General features: G+C 37.2%; 1 long non-coding RNA gene and 4 other non-coding genes across 15 annotated transcripts; 4 read left to right on the top strand and 1 right to left on the bottom strand.

Moving 5' to 3' along the window:
* Positions 1–290: 290 nt before the first annotated feature.
* LOC106351241 lies at positions 291–12,411 on the bottom strand. 11 transcript variants are annotated; one of them, XR_007316311.1, is made up of 14 exons: positions 12,166–12,411; positions 11,895–11,975; positions 11,634–11,731; positions 10,801–11,527; positions 10,650–10,710; positions 10,509–10,573; positions 10,330–10,417; positions 9,865–10,019; positions 7,207–9,660; positions 6,128–6,261; positions 5,730–5,827; positions 4,090–4,307; positions 1,366–1,434; positions 291–1,283 (listed from the first exon to the last, which is right to left on the bottom strand). It is a non-coding gene; the product is annotated as an uncharacterized LOC106351241 (long non-coding RNA). The 11 variants fall into 11 exon arrangements; XR_007316308.1 differs by having other exon boundaries at positions 6,128–6,222; XR_007316309.1 differs by lacking the exon at positions 5,730–5,827 and having other exon boundaries at positions 6,128–6,222; positions 10,801–10,847; positions 10,927–11,527.
* Positions 1,519–1,590, top strand: TRNAP-UGG. The gene has a single exon. It is a non-coding gene; the product is annotated as a tRNA-Pro (tRNA).
* TRNAP-UGG lies at positions 4,772–4,843 on the top strand. The gene has a single exon. It is a non-coding gene; the product is annotated as a tRNA-Pro (tRNA).
* Positions 6,308–6,379, top strand: TRNAP-UGG. The gene has a single exon. It is a non-coding gene; the product is annotated as a tRNA-Pro (tRNA).
* Positions 6,717–6,788, top strand: TRNAP-UGG. Its single transcript has one exon. It is a non-coding gene; the product is annotated as a tRNA-Pro (tRNA).
* Positions 12,412–20,507: the final 8,096 nt, after the last annotated feature.

Genomic DNA, 20,507 nt, shown 5'->3' with positions numbered 1-20,507 from the left:
CAATGGTTTTTGCTTTGAATAGATACTGGATGCGGGTTCTGTATTTTGGTTTTGTGTTATAATTCAAGCACGATAAAGTATTCCCTCTCTGAAACTTGTTTTTGTTAAAAAAGTTCCACTAGCCACTCTTGTAAACATGTCTTCTACAGTTTCAGATTGAGTTTAGGCTTTGATCAACAGTGAAATAACTAGACATTCAAGATTAGTAACAAAAGGCAAAACAAGTTTTGGTTGCGTACTTAAAGAGTGGTGGTTACTTTAAGCAAAACCATGATAAAAAATCTTACCGGTTGATGTTTGCCAAGAATTTAATTAAGCATAGTAGTTTATTTAAAACAACGGATTTATTAAAGAATTAAAACTAAAAGCAGTTAGAAAAAAAAAACAAAAAAGGGCTACTGGCCTGGTGTATACAAAAGCATTCTTTCACTCTGTCTCCACTCGACAACGCAAGAAAACGTATGCACTGGGAACTGTAAGCACAACACTAGCCCACTCAACAATTCCCCAAACATCGTCATCACCATTACGTCTTTCAAGTGCAACCACCGAGCACCAAATGTTCGTATTATACCACTTATTAGGCTGTTTCTTGTCCCACAATACTAACATTTTCCCACCGTAGTTAGCTACGGAAAGAGCACTAGCACAACAATTTCTACACAGTACCTCCAATCCTTTGACCACTCTCCACTCTTCATTCTTTGTGTCAAACCACAAGAAACAGTTTTCATCACCATAGGCGTACAAAACACCCGCTATAATACACATTCTCTCAACCTTGCGTGTCATTGCTGCAACGCCCCATCTCATTTCCTTTGGATCATAAAAATAACGTTTCTTCTCGCTGTTACTAACGTATACTTTTCCCTCATTCGGGTAAATTATCTTGATTAAAGAAGAGCGGAGCCTAGGGCCAGGGTCAGGTAAAGACTCCCAAGTTTGCGTATTTGGGTCGAACACCTCAGCCCAGTTGGTGGATTCATCAGCATTGCAACCTCCCATTACATATATTTTCCCATCGAGGATGCACGCAACCGGGTTCTTTCGAGGGCAGTTTCATCCTAGGGGCTTCGCACCATGTGAAGGGACTCCCCTTCTCACAGACCAACAAGGGGGATGGCACGGGAGATATGCTGTATTGTATGAGGTCGTAGTACTTTGAACCAACCATACCAATATATGATGTTGGTACACAAGGAGAATAAGAACAAGGTATCTAAATACGATGCAATATAATTCCAAAACTAGCTCCAACGCTTTTAACTAAAACAGCAAATCATCTGAAACCAACACATATAACATTTTTTTGTCAACCAGTATCATAACTCCAAGCCACCAAAGCTATATATCAAATCCACTGACCTTTGAGACTTGGGTTTTGGTTTGATTGGAGCCGTTTACACAATTCTGGCTGATTTCTCCAAGAGACAACTGCAGGAAGTGAAAAGAGTAAAGCCTAAAACCGGTGTCTACATTTCAAGAACAGTTATGCAGGTACTGAGTTAATCAACAACAGGGCATTTGGTCTAGTGGTATGATTCTCGCTTTGGGTGCGAGAGGTCCCGAGTTCGATTCTCGGAATGCCCCCATTGACATTTTTGTTAGCCAAATGTTCTAAATGCCAGCTAACATCTAAGTAATATTAACAAAGAATCTAACTTTACAATTGAGCCCTGAAAGTCAACCGATAGAACTATACAAATTATTTTGTTTCTTTCTTACATTATCTAAACAAGAAAACATTCTATCAGCAGAATCAAACATAAAATACAGAATAGTTTGAAGTTGCTCAAGCTGTATGTTGGCTTAGAGCAGAGAGATGTGATTCTCGCTTTGGGTGCCAGAGGTTCATTTCTGTGAATGCCCCCATTGACTTTTCAATTGACAGCTAAAATAAATTTGTCCTTTAGTACTTAATTTTGACCTTACACTAACGGTATGCTGCCATCTATATGAAGAATAATAAACCCTCGAGAGCAAAAGTTAGTCACTTAGAATTTCATGTAAAGAGAATGAACCGTGTATTATCTTTCGCACAAAGGATTCAACAACAGTGAAATACTTGAAAAGAACTAAATCAACAACAGGGCATGTGGTCTAGTGGTATGATTCTCGCTTTGGGAGAGAGAGATCCCGAGTTTGATTCTCGGAATACCCGCCCCATTGACTTTTGTGTTTAAACAGATTGTTAAATCCTTGCTTAGGTATGGTTTTTCCTAGTAAGGGACTGTTTCTTTCACCATTTGTCATCTCCATCCAAATGATTCATTTGTATGATCTATTCAGATGATCCATTCAGATTTTTGTGATTGTTTGTTTGTCCATCCACATGGCTCATGATGAATCATCTAAATGGATCTTATGTTTGTTTCTTTATTTTTATTTCCATTCAAATGAGTTTAGTAAACAAATTACCAAAATACCCTTGTGTTGGTTTAATCATATATTTGATATTAATTTTAACTATATTACATTTAATTGTTTAGTTTAATATATTTACATTAGAATTATTTCAAAATTAACGATTTTCTTTTTGTGCTTTGGGCGGGAAAAAAAGATTTTTAGATTTTAGCGAGAAAACACATTTTTCGGTTTTAGCGGGAAAATACAAATTTTCGGTTTTGGCGAGAAAACACGTTTTTGCGGTTTTGGCGGAAAATGACGTTTTAGGCGGAAAAACGCGGTTTTGGAGGGAAACACGTTTTTGCGATTTTCGCGGGAAAACGAAATTTTTCGGTTTTGGCGAAAAAACGCGATCTTTCGTTATTGGCAGGAAAACGCGTTTTGCAGTTTTGGCGGAAAAACGCGTTTTGCAGTTTTGGCGGGAAAACACGTTTTGCTGTTTTGGAGGGAAAACGCGTTTTTGCGGTTTTGACGGAAAAAGACGTTTTTGGCGGGAAAACATGTTTTTGGCGGGAAAACATGTTTTACGGTTTTGGCGGGAAAACGCATTTTTGCGTTTTTTGCGGTTTTCGCGGGAAAACGAGATTTTTTCGTTTTTTGCGGTTTTTGCAAAAGAACGAGATTTTTTGGTTTTGGCGGAAAAACACGTTTTTTTGGCGGAAAATACGTTTTTGTAATTTTGGCGGGAAAACGTGTTTTTGTATTTTGGTGGAAAAATATGTTTTGAGGTGTTAGCGTGAAAGCATGTTTTTTTTTGTGATTTTGGCATGAAAACACGTTTTTCGGTTTTTGCAGAAACCCCCGTTTTTGCAATTTTGACGGAAAACCCCGTTTTTGCAATTTTGACGGAAAAATACGTTTTTATAATTTTGGCGGGAAAACGCGTTTTTTGCGTTTTTTTGGGTTTTGGCGTGAAAAGTTAGTTTTTAAGTTTTCGCGGGAAAACGTGTTTTTGTAGTTTTGTCAGTTTTCGTATGTGACAAAAATGATATTATGTTTAGGTTTGCAATTTGTGAATTACATTAGGGGCATAATAGATATTATACTATTTTGAATGAACTATCTTCATTCAAATGATCCAAATTGGTTCAGCTGAATAAACTTTAAAATTAAACCTAAATTTCCAAAAGTCATTCGGATGATACATTTGAATGAGTTGCACTTTTAGTGCCTAAACAAACAAAACTCTCATCTTCATCCAAATGACTCATCTAGATGGAGAAACAAACGGGCCCTAAATGTGTTCAAACCAAAATGAAACAGGTTTCACTTATACGAAACCACACATTTCAAATGCAGTTCATGGGAAACAGAAAGAAATCAACCAAACAAGAACATCACGAAGCCGTGATCATAAAAGTTTTAGTAGAAGTCAACTAAGGGAATTAGATCAAAATATGATTATCGTTTAATAGGATGCGAGAGGTCTAATGCCCCATTGACCTTTTCCAAATTATATGTCGAAACATCTGGCTGAAAATGTCTCAGATAGAAAAAAACATATTCTGAAATTCGTTATAATTATGAATCTGATCTTTGGTGTTTGTTATTTCAGTGGTCATTAGCAACTTAACACTAATTCTTTCACATAAATTTCAGCATGAACCAGCATCCTGTCTCGCTTAGATTTTTAATATTAACTGTTGATAGGCAAGCAAAGAATAGTTTCAGACTGTAGCATACCTTTGCTTTCATGTCAGATGGGGCCACGACAACAAGCTTCAGCAGTTGAACATTAATGTCTTCTCTTGCATTTCATTCACCAGGACTAGATTAAAAACGCCAGTAGTTGACTGGAGTTTAGATCTCCGTCTCAAGCTCTTGAAATTCTTGTGATGATTTACGACAGTAAGTGTTGAAACCAAACTAAGCCAACTCTTCAACCAGAAACCACCTCCCTTCTGCAGATTCTACTAGAAAACATTAGACAATACAATTACTAGCTTTGTGCCACTAGATTCTCCAAAAGCAAACAACATCAATTGCAAATTGGGCAAGTATCAAATGCAAATTTCAATGAAATACAAAAAAGAAATTGCAGGAATCTAAGAATCAAGAACTGAAACCTTCTTAAGAATCTACAAAACCACATGCATTTATTCTGGTTTTACAATTTTTTCCCTCTGGCTGCAACAGCTGCCTAGTCTGATCCTAGTAAATTTTGTTCAGTGTACACTGTACACTACAAGAAACCTGAAAGAATAGGATACAAAGCTGGAACTTTCTGCCTGAATTCATCTTAAAGATATGCACGTGAACAATTCCATTGCAATGTCAAGAAAGAAGAACTATAAACCAAGAACAAATCGTTCAAGAAAAGAGCAAGGAAACAAAGAGAATGTTTAAACTAAAAACAACAATAACCGGGCATTTGGTCTAGTGGTATGATTCTCGCTTTGGGTGCGAGAGGTCCCGAGTTCGATTCTCGGAATGCCCCATTGACTTTTTGTAACACACATGTTCAAAATGCTAGCGAACATGTCAATAAATTACAAACACTCAAACTTCAGTATTAAACCCTGAAAGTCAACTAATAGAACTAGATCTAAAACATTATTTCTTTCTTAGATTATTTAACAAATGCACTGCGTGTTTTTTCGCGAGGTGGAAATGCAAATGATCATCCTACTGGAACTTCAGTTGAAAGAGATCTCACTAGACTGGAATCTCACTAGATTAGATCTAAGAACATCCTACAAAGACTAAAATATTTATTTAGTAAAAGTCAACTATGGGAACCAGATCAAAGTATGACCAAATTTTGACGTTTCAACTAAACTGTTTAACAACAGGGCATTTGGTCTAGTGGTATGATTCTCGCTTAGAGCATCTCCAACCCCACTCTATTTTTTACTCTAAAATAGAGTTTAGAGTAAAGAATGCTCCAATGGTACTCTATTTCTTTTTGTATAATAGAATGAAAAATAGATTTACTCCAAATATAGAGTAACTTGTTTTTTGTTTGTTCATCACTCTATTTTTTACTTTAAAATAGAGTACCATTGGAGCAAATTCAAACTCTATTATAGAGTTACTCTATTTTAGAGTAAAAAATAGAGTAAGCCATTGGAGATGGTCTTAGGGTGCGAGAGATCCCGAGTTCAATTCTCGGAATGCCCCCATTGACTTTTTTAAGTATATGGCCTGAATTCTACTAGGAGTATTCTAGCAAAATCAGGAATGCATTTTAGTCCTACAACATTTTCACAGATCCTGTTGCGACAGAGGACCATATAATAATTAGACCGTTTTACTTTCACAGCAAAAACTACCTTAGAATTTCATAATGCAAGTGTTCAATGCAAAGGAAAAAAAAATCATACCGCTTTTTCAGGTAGAGTAAATTAATTTTGTTAACTATTTTTCAGATAGGGGCAGATCATCAACGTTTTGTAGGCTCTCAAATCCACAAACTAATAGGCTGCAGAAAGAGAAATCAAATTGTGTTGTACTATTTAACAGGGAAGCAAAAAAAAAGCGATATATGGAAAGAATGCTAATAGAAGCCACTGAACAACATTATGAAAACAGAGCATTTGGTCTAGAAGTATTTTAAATGCCAGCTGATAAACTGTCGTACAACAAAATATAGTGCGTGCATTGTTGTGTATCTCTTCAACATTTAGAAATGGTACTTTAGAATACAATTTCCCTTTACGACTTTTGGCATAAAATGCAGAAACGCAACTATGCAAGTAATAAAATGAGAATCACAACGCACCTTACATTCACGTCCAGCAAGAAACCACTTTCTGGATAGCAAATTGATCAGAGATCATCGGTAGCTGAATGCTGCCAGATTTCTTCAAGAGACAGCTGCAGGAAGTGAAAAAGAACAAAGCCTGAAACCGTTGTCTGCATTTTAAGAACAGTTTATGCATTGAATCAGTTAATCAACAAAGGGCATTTGGTCTAGTGGTATGATTCTCGCTTTGGGTGCGAGAGGTCCCGAGTTCGATTCTCGGAATGCCCCATTGACTTTTTGTAAGACAAATGTTCTCAATGCCAGCTAACATTTCACAAAACCAATATTAAACTACAGACTATCAGCTTTCACTATTAAGGCCTGAAAGTCAACTAATAGAATTAGATCTAAAACCATATTATCTTGATTAGGTTACTAAACAAGAAAACATCCTAATATCAGATTCAAAAATAAAATATAGGATAGCCTGAACTTTAGCTGTATATAGCGAGTTCATCAAGAATAGAACCCTCAAAAGGAGAAATCTTCAAGAGTAAAGTTTACTGTAAAACAGAATGAATGTGTATTCTCTAATCCAATGCCTAATGGAACTAAACCAACAACAGGGCATTTGGTCTAGTGGTATGATTCTCGCTTTGGGTGCGAGAGGTCCCGAGTTCGATTCTCGGAATGCCCCATTGACTTTTGTTTTGAGCAGATGGTCTACATTCCAGTAGCGAAATTTATTAGACAATCATCTATATTTTTAGTCCTATGATCCAATGTAAACTATAACATTATGAATTCGTCCCTTCGAGCCTAGATATTTCTCAAGATAGGTTTAAAAACTAATCAGCCTTCTCAAAAAGCAGTAGATTTCTGGCCAACACTAAAGAAGATATGTATAAAAGTTTAAGCTTATAAACAACAATGTATGTGGTCTAAAGGGTATGATTCCAGCTCAGATTTATTACAATGTAGACTATCAATATGAATGCAAGAGGTCCCAGGTTCTGTTCTAAAGGATATGCCTAATCACAGAGCCATTCTTAGCATTGATGAGCTATAAAGCAGAATATGCAAGCAACAATGAACTGAACAAGGCAAGTACTTACCCATTTCCACCACTGGATCTCGCTTTAGCTGTAAGGTTCTCCAAACTTCGCTTTATCATGTGGATTCTATCACATAGCTGTGAGCCAAGAAAGCTCGTCTCATGAATTTCGTCGAACACGTGGTGCGCGTACCTCATGATTCATGAAGTCAGCATATAATAATAAACCCGTAAGAAATGATGAAAACGCTTAAAATTGTTCGGCAATCCGACGGGAGGAGCGTGAATCTTCATCCCTGGCGCATAACGACGACGAGCGAAAGGGAAGAGAACAAAATACCTTTTTTTTTTTGGGTCAAAGAACAAAATACTTTATTGTTGCAAATCTCTGTTTAGGATTTACGAAGAAACGGTTTATGCACGCGCAACTACCGACTAGAATTAAGCCTTTTTTCAAAAAAAAAAAAACTACCGACTAGAATTACTAAAATCCGGTTCAACCGGTTCAATCCAAACCAAAACCTCATGAAAAATTATCAAAGCGGAAATGTCAAACCCGAACTGGTATTTTGCTACTTTGTTCGGATTTTTTTGGATCTTCGAGTAAAGTGTTCATCCTACGAAAAAAGTATAAACCAATTCACCTCTCCTCACTTCCACTTTTTTTTTGTTTACCTTCTCAACCTGTGCTTCTTTTCCACTATCTACAGAGAGCTGGCCCAAGAGCAAGCACAATAAGTGTGTTTGTGGCTCTGCATGCAAATAATTAGTAACCATTTTTCAAGATTTTCCTTCTCATTAATTATTTTTTCCTTTTTCTCTAAAATTTATTAACTCACTAGGATCAGTCCGGGCTACGCCCAGGTTTTTTGTTTAAATTTTTGTTTTTATTATAGATTTTGTATGTTTATTCTGATAATAATCTATTATAAAAAAATATAAGTAGCTAGACGATTATAAAACTATTTTCAGTTTTTTTTTTCTGTCTTATGAATTTCAAAAATTTCAATATTTAAATTTCTGATATTTTTGTTATTGAAAATTATATATAAGGTGATGAGAAAAATGAAAAAAAAATTGATTAAATCTTAGCTATGTGTTCTTTTGTTCGTTATTAAATAACTTAAGGTCGAAAAAAAAACTTAAGGAAATGGTGGCTGAGGAGTAACTCAAAACAAACACTCTATACAATCATCTGCATGAATTTTGAATATCATGTCGTTATTTTAGACTATCTCTACAACTTTGTGCGCCTGATTCATCCAGTGAGCGGTTGTTTGAAGTAGTCACATAGGTGTCCCTTGAGCATTTGTCTCCACTCTCTACTCGAGCCACCTGTTTCTAGCTCTCTGCCTAAGACTTGCTGGTTTCCTTGATGATGTAAATACTCCTGCACTCTGTGTATTGGTATTTTATTGAACTGAGAAGAAAAAGAATTTATTATTAGGTAGAAACATTACTTTTGCGTTACATGTATACAAAAGTTTTCTCGGACAAAGACTTAAACCATAATGGTCATGCTTACCATATGAAATTTTTTTTTTGATCTACAAAATTTATCTACGTTTACTAAATAAAACAATGTATTAGGATATATCATGGTATAAAGTGTATACAGATGCAAATAGATTAGCATAGCTAAATTATAATGGAACCATAAACAATAAAACCTCTGATAGGTAAGTGCATTGTAGAACACCTTTTTGTAACTTGTAAGTATACAAACAAAATCAAAAACTTTTTAAAGTAGCAAGGAATGCACATATTATCCAATAAGAACTGAGACAGCCAAATCTATCAAAAACTGTTAATACGGGAATAAGTGACTTAATTTATATCTACCGAACTCGCAGCGCCTCAATTATATCCCGCTGCAAAGAAAAAATAATGACAATTTTTTTTATAATGACAATTTGTGAGACATGTTCTGCTTAGAAATGGTGCAGAACTTATTAATTGTGATGTAACCAAATCACTGTTTCGTATCAAGAGATGTAACACGTTCAAGCTGTTGCAAACGGCAGTCTCTTGCGTGCATGATTAAACCGTCAGAGAAGTAATCTCAAAGTCAATGTTTTTGGAAAAATATCATAAAATTGATAATCTAAAAACGAAAAAGATTAATATGCATCACCCACAACATCGGATTCGTAGATATAAATAAGTTAATACCATACCTTACCTTCCTCATCATAAGGAAGATAGAAGGATATGAATACTCCAAATAAAACACAAACCATGGTTTTATAGAAACCTGCGTATGCTACTGAACAAACAATTATATTGCCAGACACAAATTCTAACTATTAGACCAGTCCTAAAAGAAAAATATTGCCTTCTTCAGTCTCTTGAATGCTATCTTTTACTTCTTAATCCCAAATATGAATTAACTCAAGTTTACTGCTCGGTTGAAAAACGAAGCACAATGGGTCATAGAGCATATTCTTCATCTCGGCTGATCTTCTGAGATTGGGTTCCTCAATCGATCTCTCTGTCAGCATACAGAGCTCTTCACCTATTATGAGAGATGCAACCAACTTAGGATTCACCACTAATAATCCCATATCTCCCATGGTAATAAAGTACAGAGGATATATGCTTTTGTTAGGTCTCCAGAAATACAAAACCATTTTCTTTAAAAGAATAATAATTTATTTTTCTTAAAAAACTTTCAACAACTTAATTAGAAGTAAGAGCTCGGGCCATGTTTGTATATTACCTTTCAAATGCGTTCAGGGTTTGGAAACATCAGTTCTGCTTGAAGCATATTGCCCTGAGTCATCATTATGTTTTTCAATTTGAGAACAACATACCATAGCTTCCAAGGTTCATCCCATGACTTGAGGCGCAATTCTGAAGCTTTCCAACCTGGAACTAATACAACAAAAACAGAATAAACAATCAATAGATTATTCAGTTATAAAACACCTCACTACCCTATTTTATGATGCAAGCATCCTAGAAATGGAGCATTCGACGAAATTTTGAGATGAACATCTGAGGGGGAGGTCATCAGAGGTGGCAATGATTTTGCGAGTTGAAACTTTTGTAATGAGGCTAATGAGAAGTGGTGTTATTGATCAGGTTTCACTTATTTATAGTGCTCTGTTGATATAATTTTGAAACGTATATACTGATAGTTATTGGGAGATGAGCATATGGATTGAATGAGAGAAATAAATACCTTGATTGAAGGAAGTAGGAAGTCTGAATCCAGAAGTGAGATTGATATCAGTTCCTTATAAACTTCAAGCCGGACGAAAGACTTTGATCTTGTAAAACAAAAGGATATGATCAATAACACAACTAACATGCACATAATCAAAAAAGAGATCATGCGAGAAGAATCGAATTACAACTCACAGTTTTGATCCCTAACAAAAATCAGAGACTCATTAGATCTTTCCGATGATTGCAAATATATCTTCCTGAGACAAATTTTTGAGGTAAACTTCTGCCGTCGATTGTAATCCTGAAACATGTTCAGACAATAGCTAATCGAACCTGATTTTAAAACCTGGTTTGTTTTCCAGGTTGAATCGTGGGAAAACGTGTTTACAGTTTCCTGTAAAAACAGTAAAGCCAATTATGACTTTCTATAAATGACAAATCATTTATCATAAAGATCTAGAATTCAATGAAATCAAGCTTTTACCTTTGGGAGTGGTCTTTCATGTCTACTGGAATTGAGAAACCTTTTGTCTATAGCGACAAAACCCTAAGTGAAGTTGATCTAGAGAGAAGAGATAAACATTGTGAGGATGATGTTATGAGGCCTTACCTTTTTCTAGGTGGAAATCCACCGCCTTGAATAGAGAGAAGAATCATTGAATGAGTGATCGTGCTTGCAGCGGATGGAAAGAGTTTTGATCTCTTAAATGGGGTCGCATCAATACAACTGGTAACGCCTTTGAGGAGAAGAGTCACAAACGAAACACCACGAACCAAGATAGATGCAAAGATTACTCAAAAAGATTAATCTCACACAACTTTTCAGAAACTCCGTTGTTGGTAGCCCTAAGAGCATGATTATCCTAAAGCCCCTTCTTGGGTCTCTTAATATTTTTTTAATACTTTTAAGTAGTTAAAGTGAGATTAAGAGACATAACTAAGAGACTCCTACAATTAGCACCTCCAATGCAAGTCTCTTATTTTTGGGGTTTTTAAAAACACTATAAACAACAACAAAACTCTAGACATTAGAAAGATAAGCAATGCAGACACACTACCATCATACCCTTCTAGAGAATTTTAGGAGGGCTACTGCTACTGCAAAGTTAATGCAAGAGATGATGACATCAACACTGAACCTTCACTCCCTTCCAACTAAAGGAAGCATCAAGTGCACGAGAGGCCACGGCTTCAATCCCTGAACCTTCACTCTGAGAAAAAAAAAAGTTATCACGTCAACCACAGGTAAAGGTTATGTTCTACATGAGCCTTTATTGAAAGCTCTACTCACAGGTTGGAGTTCAGTTGAAAATAAACCTTCAAAGTTCTTCATCTTTGGAGCTGAGATAGGGTAACCCAATATGCTTGTAGACGTATCTATTTTGCTCACATCAACAAGAACTCTAGGCCTAAACCTGAACATCAAAGCACACAGGTAGTCACTAGGTGTTGTTATAGTTGTCACCCACTAAACCAAAAAATGAAAGGATAACTGATATTACATGATTATAGTGAAAGCTTGTAAGTAGTAGATATGATCTACGAAACAGTTACAATCCTGCTGAGATAAGAACTCACATTGGATAAAAGGCAATGACATTTACAAGGTAAACAATGTCTCTTCCAGCCTCTGATTTCCGATGACATTTGAAAGCATATCTGAGAACAAGTTTAAATATATCAATCTTTGGAATAGAGAAAAGGAAAAAAAAAACTAGCAACTCTGGATGTTGCCAACAACCAAATAAAGCAATATATGAACACATCTCGTCTGATGTTGACATGCCTTCCTGCGTTGCCACAACCAAACGGTTTCCAACAAGAGACAGAGAGTAAACACGTGCTTTACCGTGCTGTGAGCTGCGGAAAAGGGACAGACCTGATCTTGCTACCGTTCTGTTGCCTGCACTGAGCAAGCTAAGGGAGATTGCAACAGAGGAGCAACTCGGTTCCCCGTTCCCCAATATCTTCTTCCTCTCAGGTTGGTTTCTTAGAACCTGTAATTACAGAACTATACTTTGGTTCATGAATCTCTTTTTTTCAATCATTTTATTTGCTATGTAAACAGTGGATGCATTGAGAAATTCCTATTGATCCCATACCTTGTAAGAAATTCAATCTCTTTTTTTCAATCATTTTATTGGTTCGTGTCTCATAAGAGACGTGTCTTGAGTGCCCTAATTAAGAGACGTTTGTTCAGTTAATGCATAATTTTCTTTTTCTTTAAATCCTAAAAATACTAAATACCCACCTTAAGATACCCCGATAATCCTGCTCTAATCAGTTTGAGCAGGAGTTGACGAACCCTAAAACTAAATGTCGGCTACGCTTTACGAAGATGAAGAAGAATAATGGGCCAACATTTTCTTTATTCTCAGACTATATCACGTTATTGCAAGCCTACAACATTTTTACACGCTTAAACCCAACTGAAACCAAACGAAAGCGAGAAATTGTTTAGTAAGAGAGACACATGGCAGTTTCTAGTGACTTTATTTAGTGACTTTGTCTCTCTTCTTCTTTATAGTATAAGAAGATTGGCTCATAAAAAATAGTTTGCAGTCCTCCATATTCGGCACTGATTGTGCATTACAACACTCAAGCCTAGCTTAATTTTTGACCGGACTTCAAGCAAAATTTATTTTTACTACACCTTAATATATCTTAAAAATTGTAAAAAAAAAAAAAAAAAAGTTTAGTCCTAGTGCAAATGCACCTAGGTGGCACATACTATGGACCGGGTCTGACCACACTAATGTCTAATTCTGAAAGGATCTGTTGAAATAAGGTGTTCCTAATCAGGTTGAGCTCCGGTTCTAATCAAGACGTTGAGATTGAAGATTCTTGGTTAAGGTTGGTTAAGGATAAACCAACGAGCACGTGAGGAGCACGTGGAACTGCACTGGTATACGACTCAATATATAAGGTCGTATTAATCTCTTTGTGTTGTAAGCTGAAAGAGAATATAACAGCATTAGAGATAAGATAGAGAGAGAAGGTGAGAAAGTAGAGAGAGTCGCCATTGTTGTAACTCAAGAAGCTCGGTTTGAGCTAAGCTCTCTTTCTAGTGCAGTTACTGGTACAATCCAGCTCCGGAGAGATATAGCGGCCCTTTCACATTGAGAGGGTGCGGTGAACTCCGGGTCACCAAATCTTGTCTTGTGTTCACGCATTACTTTCTTCGTTCAAGCTTCAGTTAGATCGTATCGAATTGGAATCAAGATCGAAACTCAACAGAAGTGGTATCAGAGCCAGGTTCGCGAGCTTGCGAATCTGCAGGGGTTGATCTGATTCTTTCCAAGATCGATCGAGGATGAAAGGAACGAAATGCGAGATTGAACGGTTCGACGGCGATGGCGATTTCTCGCTGTGGAAGAGAAAGATGTACGCTTATCTGAGCGTCTCCGGTTTGAAGGACGTTCTCGTCGAGAAGGTCAAGGTAGAAGAAGAATCCGATGATGATGAGAAAGATACAGAGAAGAAGAAGAAGATTGTTGAGGAAGAAGTCGCCAGATCTGAGAGGTGTGAGAAGGCGATGAACATAATCTTCTTGAATGTGGGAGATCACGTTCTCCGCAAGATCGAAAGGTGCACTACGGCATCGGAAACGTGGGCAACGCTGGAGAAGTTGTACATGCCTAAGTCCTTGCATAATCGAGTTCATGCACAATTGAGACTCTACAGTTTCAAGATGCAGGATATCAAGACGATCGATGACAACATCGATGAGTTCCTCAAGATCATAGGTGATTTGAGTAATCTTAGCATCGAGGTTCCAGAGGAGGTTCAGGCAATACTCCTTCTGAATTCGCTACCACCTAGGTACGATCAGTTGAAAGAGACGCTCAAGTATGGACGAGACGTTATCAAAGTTGATGAAGTATCAAGTTCTGCAAGATCCAAGGAGAAGGAACTCAAGGATGTTGCAGGTTCTCGCAGCAGCTCCGAGGGTCATTTTGCCAGAGGAAGATCAGAGAATCGAGGCTCTCAAAATGGTCAGGGGGGTAAGAAGAACTACAGATCAAGGTCTAAATCGACAGACAGGAAGAAGGTGTGCTGGATCTGCGGTAAAGAGGGGCATTACAAGAAGCAATGCTACAAATGGATATAAAGGAATAAGCACAGAGGTCAGTCAGAAAGAGGAGAGTCATCACTGGTGAGGGATGATGCACAGGATCTGGTAGGGCTCATAGCGGCAGAGGTAAATGTAAGTCACTCAACAGACGAAACAGATGAATGGATCCTAGACACTGGGTGTTCATTTCATATGACACCTAGAAGAGATCTCTTCATCGAGCTAACCGAGGCTACAGCAGGCAGGGTCAGAATGGCAAATAATTCCATCACTGAAGTTAAAGGAATTGGTTCAATCAGGTTTCAGAATCCAGATGGTACGACGTTTGTACTACATGAGGTCAGGTACATGCCTGAGATTGGGAGGAATCTTATTTCTCTCGGGACACTGGAAAATAAAGGCTGTGAGTTCAAAGCAGCTAAAGGTATTCTGAAGATCATTAGAGGGTGTACATTGATCATGAGAGGGTATAGAAAAGGTTCGGACACCTTGTATTTCTTAAATGGAGTGGCAAGAAAGGCAGAGAACTGTTCTGGCGAGTCGTCTCCTACGGTTATCAATTTATCTGAGAAGGACCAGACACAACTATGGCATAGTCGTCTTGGTCACGTAGGACAGAAGGGTCTCGAGATGCTGGTGAAGAAAGGATGCGTTCCAAGTGATCAAGTCTCAATAATAAAGTTCTGTGAAGATTGTGTCATCGGCAAGACACATAAAGTGAGCTTCGGTCCAGCTCAACATCTAACCAAAGAAAGATTAGATTATATACATTATGACTTGTGGGGCTCCCCTAATGTTCCTCCAAGTCTAGGAAGATGTCACTATTTTCTTTCTTTCACAGATGATTGGTCAAGGAAAGTATGGGTTTACTTCCTGAGGACTAAGGATGAAGCGTTCCAGAGATTTGTTGAGTGGAAGAAGATGGTAGAAGTTCAGGTAGAAAGGAAAGTAAAGAAGCTGAGAACCGACAACGGATTAGAGTTCTGCAATCAGAAATTTGATCAGTTCTGTAAAGATGAAGGCATTGTTAGGCATCGCACTTGTGCCTACACGCCTCAGCAGAATGGGGTAGCAGAGAGGCTTAACAGATCAATTTTGAACAAGGTTCGCAGTATGCTGAGTGAGAGTGGGTTAGAGTCCAAGTTTTTGGCTGAAGCGGTGTCAACAGCGGTGTATTTGTTGAACAGAACCCCGTCGTCTGTCATAGACTTTGAGATTCCAGAGCAGAGATGGACTACAGAGGCACCAGATTTGTCAGGACTCAGGAGGTTTGGCTGCATTGCCTATATGCATACAGATGATGGAAAACTAAGTCCAAGAGCTAAGAAAGGTGTCTTCACCGGATATCCAGAAGGAGTAAAAGGGTTCAGAATCTGGTTGTTAGATGAACAGAAGTGTGTGATCAGTCGCAATGTTGTCTTTAGAGAAGATCAGATGTACAAGGATAACAAAGACAAGGATCGCTCAGGTATGATTTCTAACACAACAAATTCTACTGATAAAACTGTGAGTTTTGATTTTGTAGGACCAGATATCGAGGGACAGATGGAAGCTCAAGGTGGAGACACGAAGAACGGTGCACATGAGTCTCCTCTAGGATCACAATCTAAGGAAGGGTCAGAGGGAACTACAGAGACAACATCTCAGGATGATTATCAGATTGCCAGAGACAGAACAAGGAGAACCCTTAAACCACCAGCGAAGCTTCAAGACTATCATGTATACCCGGAGGATGAGGATATAGCAGGTTACGCTTATCTGATAACAGAGGCAGTGGATCATGCAGAGCCAGGAAGCTTCAGGGAAGCAATGGAGGGTCCCGACAGTGATAAATGGACTGAAGCATCAGATGAGGAGATGACATCCCTGAAGAAGAGTGGAACTTGGGATTTGGTTGATCGAGATGAGAAGCAGAAACCCATTGGGTGCAAGTGGATATTCAAGAAAAAGGAGGGGATAACAAAGGAGGAAGGTCCCAGGTTCAAAGCAAGATTAGTTGCTAAAGGATATTCTCAAAAGGAGGGAGTGGACTACCAAGAAATATTTTCTCCAGTAGTAAAGATGGTCTCAATTCGAATCATCTTGTCTGCAGTGGTTCACTTTGACATGGAACTGCAACAGATGGACGTTAAGACTGCGTTCCTCCATGGTTATCTGGATGAGACCATATACATGGACCAACCAGAAGGATATGAAGATAAGGATCATCCAGAGAAGGTCTGTTTGTTGAAACGGTCGCTGTACGGCTTGAAGCAGTCTCCGCGTCAATGGAATCAACGGTTTGATCAATTCATGCTGAAGAGTGGTTATACACGAAGTGAATTTGATAGCTGCGTCTACTTCAAAGATCTTAAGGAAGGAGAGGTTGTGTACTTGTTATTATACGTTGACGATATTCTTATAGCATCGAGAAATCGTCAACATATAAAGGAGCTGAAGGTGTTATTAAACTCAGAATTCGAGATGAAGGATCTCGGTGAAGCCAAGAAGATATTGGGAATGGTAATTCATCGGGATCGTGAAAAAGGTGTATTGACTGTGTCTCAAGAAAGTTACATACTAAAGATGCTGGGTAATTTTGGAATGGAGTTAGCTAAGTCAGTTGGTACTCCCATGGGTACTCATTTTGAGTTAAGAGCAGCCACAGATATAGAGTTAAGGGATCAAGCAGAAGCTATGAAGAAAGTTCCTTATCAGAGTGCTGTAGGAAGCCTTATGTACTCCATGATCTGCACTCGACCTGATATGGCATTTGCGGTTGGTCTTGTCTGCAGATACATGAGTAAGCCAATCAAGATGCACTGGCAAGCAGTGAAGTGGTTGCTTAGATATTTGAAGGGATCTATCAAGATACGGCTAGTATTTCGAGATGAGGGTGAATTCGTTGTTCGTGGTTATTGCGATGCGGATTATGCTGGAGATGCTGATAAGAGAAGGTCAACGACGGGAATGGTCTTCACGGTTGGAGGAAATCCGGTTAGCTGGCGATCAAGTCTTCAGAAGGTTGTTGCTCTATCGTCTACAGAGTCAGAATATATAGCCTTGTCAGAAGCGTCAAGGGAAGCAGTTTGGTTAAAAGGTCTTGTGAGTGAGCTTGGGTTCAGTCAAGAAGCAGTGAAGATTTATTGTGATTCACAAAGCGCTATTGCTTTGGCTAAGAATGCAGTGTGTCATGAGCGAACGAAGCATGTTCAGACTAAGTATCACTTTGTTCGGGATTTGATTGCTGATGAATGGGTGCGAGTCGTAAAGATCGCAACAGAGTATAATCCAGCAGATATTTTCACAAAGGTATTGCCTGTTGGCAAGTTCAAAGGAGCACTGGACTTGCTGAGGGTTACTGAAGCATAAGTCATTGGAGCACTTAAGTTATAAAGGCTGAGAGGAGGTTCTCTCAGGATTAATAAAGCCAAGCGAGTTTGCTTGGAGGTGGAGAGTTGCGGTATTAGCACAAGTTGAAGTTGTCGAAGGTGGAGCTGATAAGGAACAAGGTGGAGTGTTGAAATAAGGTGTTCCTAATCAGGTTGAGCTCCGGTTCTAATCAAGACGTTGAGATTGAAGATTCTTGGTTAAGGTTGGTTAAGGATAAACCAACGAGCACGTGAGGAGCACGTGGAACTGCACTGGTATACGACTCAATATATAAGGTCGTATTAATCTCTTTGTGTTGTAAGCTGAAAGAGAATATAACAGCATTAGAGATAAGATAGAGAGAGAAGGTGAGAAAGTAGAGAGAGTCGCCATTGTTGTAACTCAAGAAGCTCGGTTTGAGCTAAGCTCTCTTTCTAGTGCAGTTGCTGGTACAATCCAGCTCCGGAGAGATATAGCGGCCCTTTCACATTGAGAGGGTGCGGTGAACTCCGGGTCACCAAATCTTGTCTTGTGTTCACGCATTACTTTCTTCGTTCAAGCTTCAGTTAGATCGTATCGAATTGGAATCAAGATCGAAACTCAACAGGATCACTAAGAAAATATTGTATCTAGAAGAGTAGTTTGATCTTGCATCTCACTATTTCCAACTTCAATTGTAGTTGCTTTTAACAACACCAATCAACAACAACAAAAATATGTATATTGTATTTTGAAATAACATTACCAGAATTCTCGATTGTTTTTATTCATCGATCTTAAAATATATCGTCTGATTCATTAGCTAAGAAGCGAGATCCTTCCATAGGGACATGTTTTACATTGGTTGTTATATTCCGGTCAAGCTTGAATAATAGATCAGCGGTTTGATGTCAACAAAAAAAAAAACAAATGGAACTTAAACCAACAACATTTGGTTTAAATATTTTATAACTAAAAGGTGTTATTCAATGGTCCCCAAATCTCTATAAGATGAGAGCCCAATCATACTAAAATAACTTTTATTTGGAGAATTGCGACCATTCAGTAGGTTGATTTTTTTTTTGGAACCAACTACAGTATCCGATGACCGAATTCAACTCACTAATTTGTATGCTCCAACAATGCTGATATTTGTAAATCTCATGGTGGTCAACGGGAAATGAACTAAGGATTCACCATATCCCTTATATACTAAAGCGCAAGTCGCCTAGCGAATCAAACTCTGACACGTGGAATTTTTTCAAAAAAATGATTGAAAAATACAGAAAAGCAATCACGTTTTTTGTTCATCAAAATATGAAAGTTTCACAATTTCAAATAACCAACATTTTATAAATTTCTCATACACGGATGAAACTTGTGGATTTTAAAAATCAATAAAAGCTAATTAATTATCAACATAATAATTAAAATCTAAATCTATTACAAAATCAAACTGTATAAAAATAACAGTCTCTATAAAGAACTCCACGATCCCTATTCTCATGGCATGATTTCAAACTATTTAATTTTCTCAAAAAAATTCAAAAATGTCATTCATTTACGAAACCAAAAAAAAATCAAAAGTATACTACGTTCAGTTGATTTCAAATATTTGTAACTGCAAAACAAGAATCCTATTTTTACACAACCACGTTCCAAAATGACTTTCGTAAATCCTTCCCTCTCAATGTCAACTGCTTCACCTCTTATAAAACATTCAGTTACGGTTTTTACTTTTCAATATTCTTTTCTTTGTTTCACTTTTTGGTCTAAGAATACACAGCAGAGAAGATAATCTTTTTTTTCTCTTCTTCGTCTCCACAATTTCATCTTCTTGGTAATTTTATTTTGTTTTCGAATTTGACAAAAATTATTTAAATTCATTTCTTCTCTTTTTCGAACACTATTCTATTATATTTTTCTGCATGATTCAAAGTTGAGGATTTGATCATAGTATACTTCTGTTTTGTAGTTTACACTTACACAAAATGGTGGAAAAACAGAGCTTTCTTTCACACAATATTACTACCAGAAGCCTAAAGTTATTCTCAGCATGAAAAGTTAATTCTTATAGAAAAAGGTTAACACGACTGGATTTAAATCATGGTATGAGAAAATCTGTTTAAATAGACAAAACTTCTTTTTAATCTGTTTATATAGAATTCTTTGATTGTTTTATCAGAATTTTATCTAGCTGCAATTTTTATATCAAAACATTTTCAATTAAATTATAATTTATCATAATTTTATTGTTTCATTTTGTTCAATATTTCATTTTTTATATTTGTTATGTTAGATGAATAGGTTTGTATTTTAAAGAGGGATTATTTACAAAAACAAAACTGAATATATCAAGTATTATATTTTATTGGAACATGTATCAAGTATAATATTTATACCATATTTTTATGATGTATTTTATCCGCTTTGTTGAATGCATCTATTTTAGCATCGATGTGTTATATAGGTTAAGAAAATATGTAACTAAAATAATAATTTATTTTAATAGTAATTGTAAATTTATGATCGGATAAGTTAGAAGACAGTGAAGCTGACCCGTGCATAGCACGGGGGTAATACTAGTTGGGGTTATAACTCAAGTGTCACTAGCCAACCCCATTTGTTAGCAGGATAGTTTCAATATGTAGTAAACTTAATCATTCAAATTTGACACACCTACACAGAACCAACTTGGAAAATTCGCATGATTGTCAGGATAAAAAATACAAGAAGAATTAACATTTCCAAGATTTGATTGTCCATTATTATATTAGTCGACAAAA

This window comes from Brassica napus, chromosome A9, assembly GCF_020379485.1.
Source record: "Brassica napus cultivar Da-Ae chromosome A9, Da-Ae, whole genome shotgun sequence".
NCBI lineage: Eukaryota > Viridiplantae > Streptophyta > Magnoliopsida > Brassicales > Brassicaceae > Brassica > Brassica napus.
The sequence above is the reverse complement of the archived record's forward strand: the minus strand, read 5'-3'. Positions and strand labels throughout refer to the sequence as shown.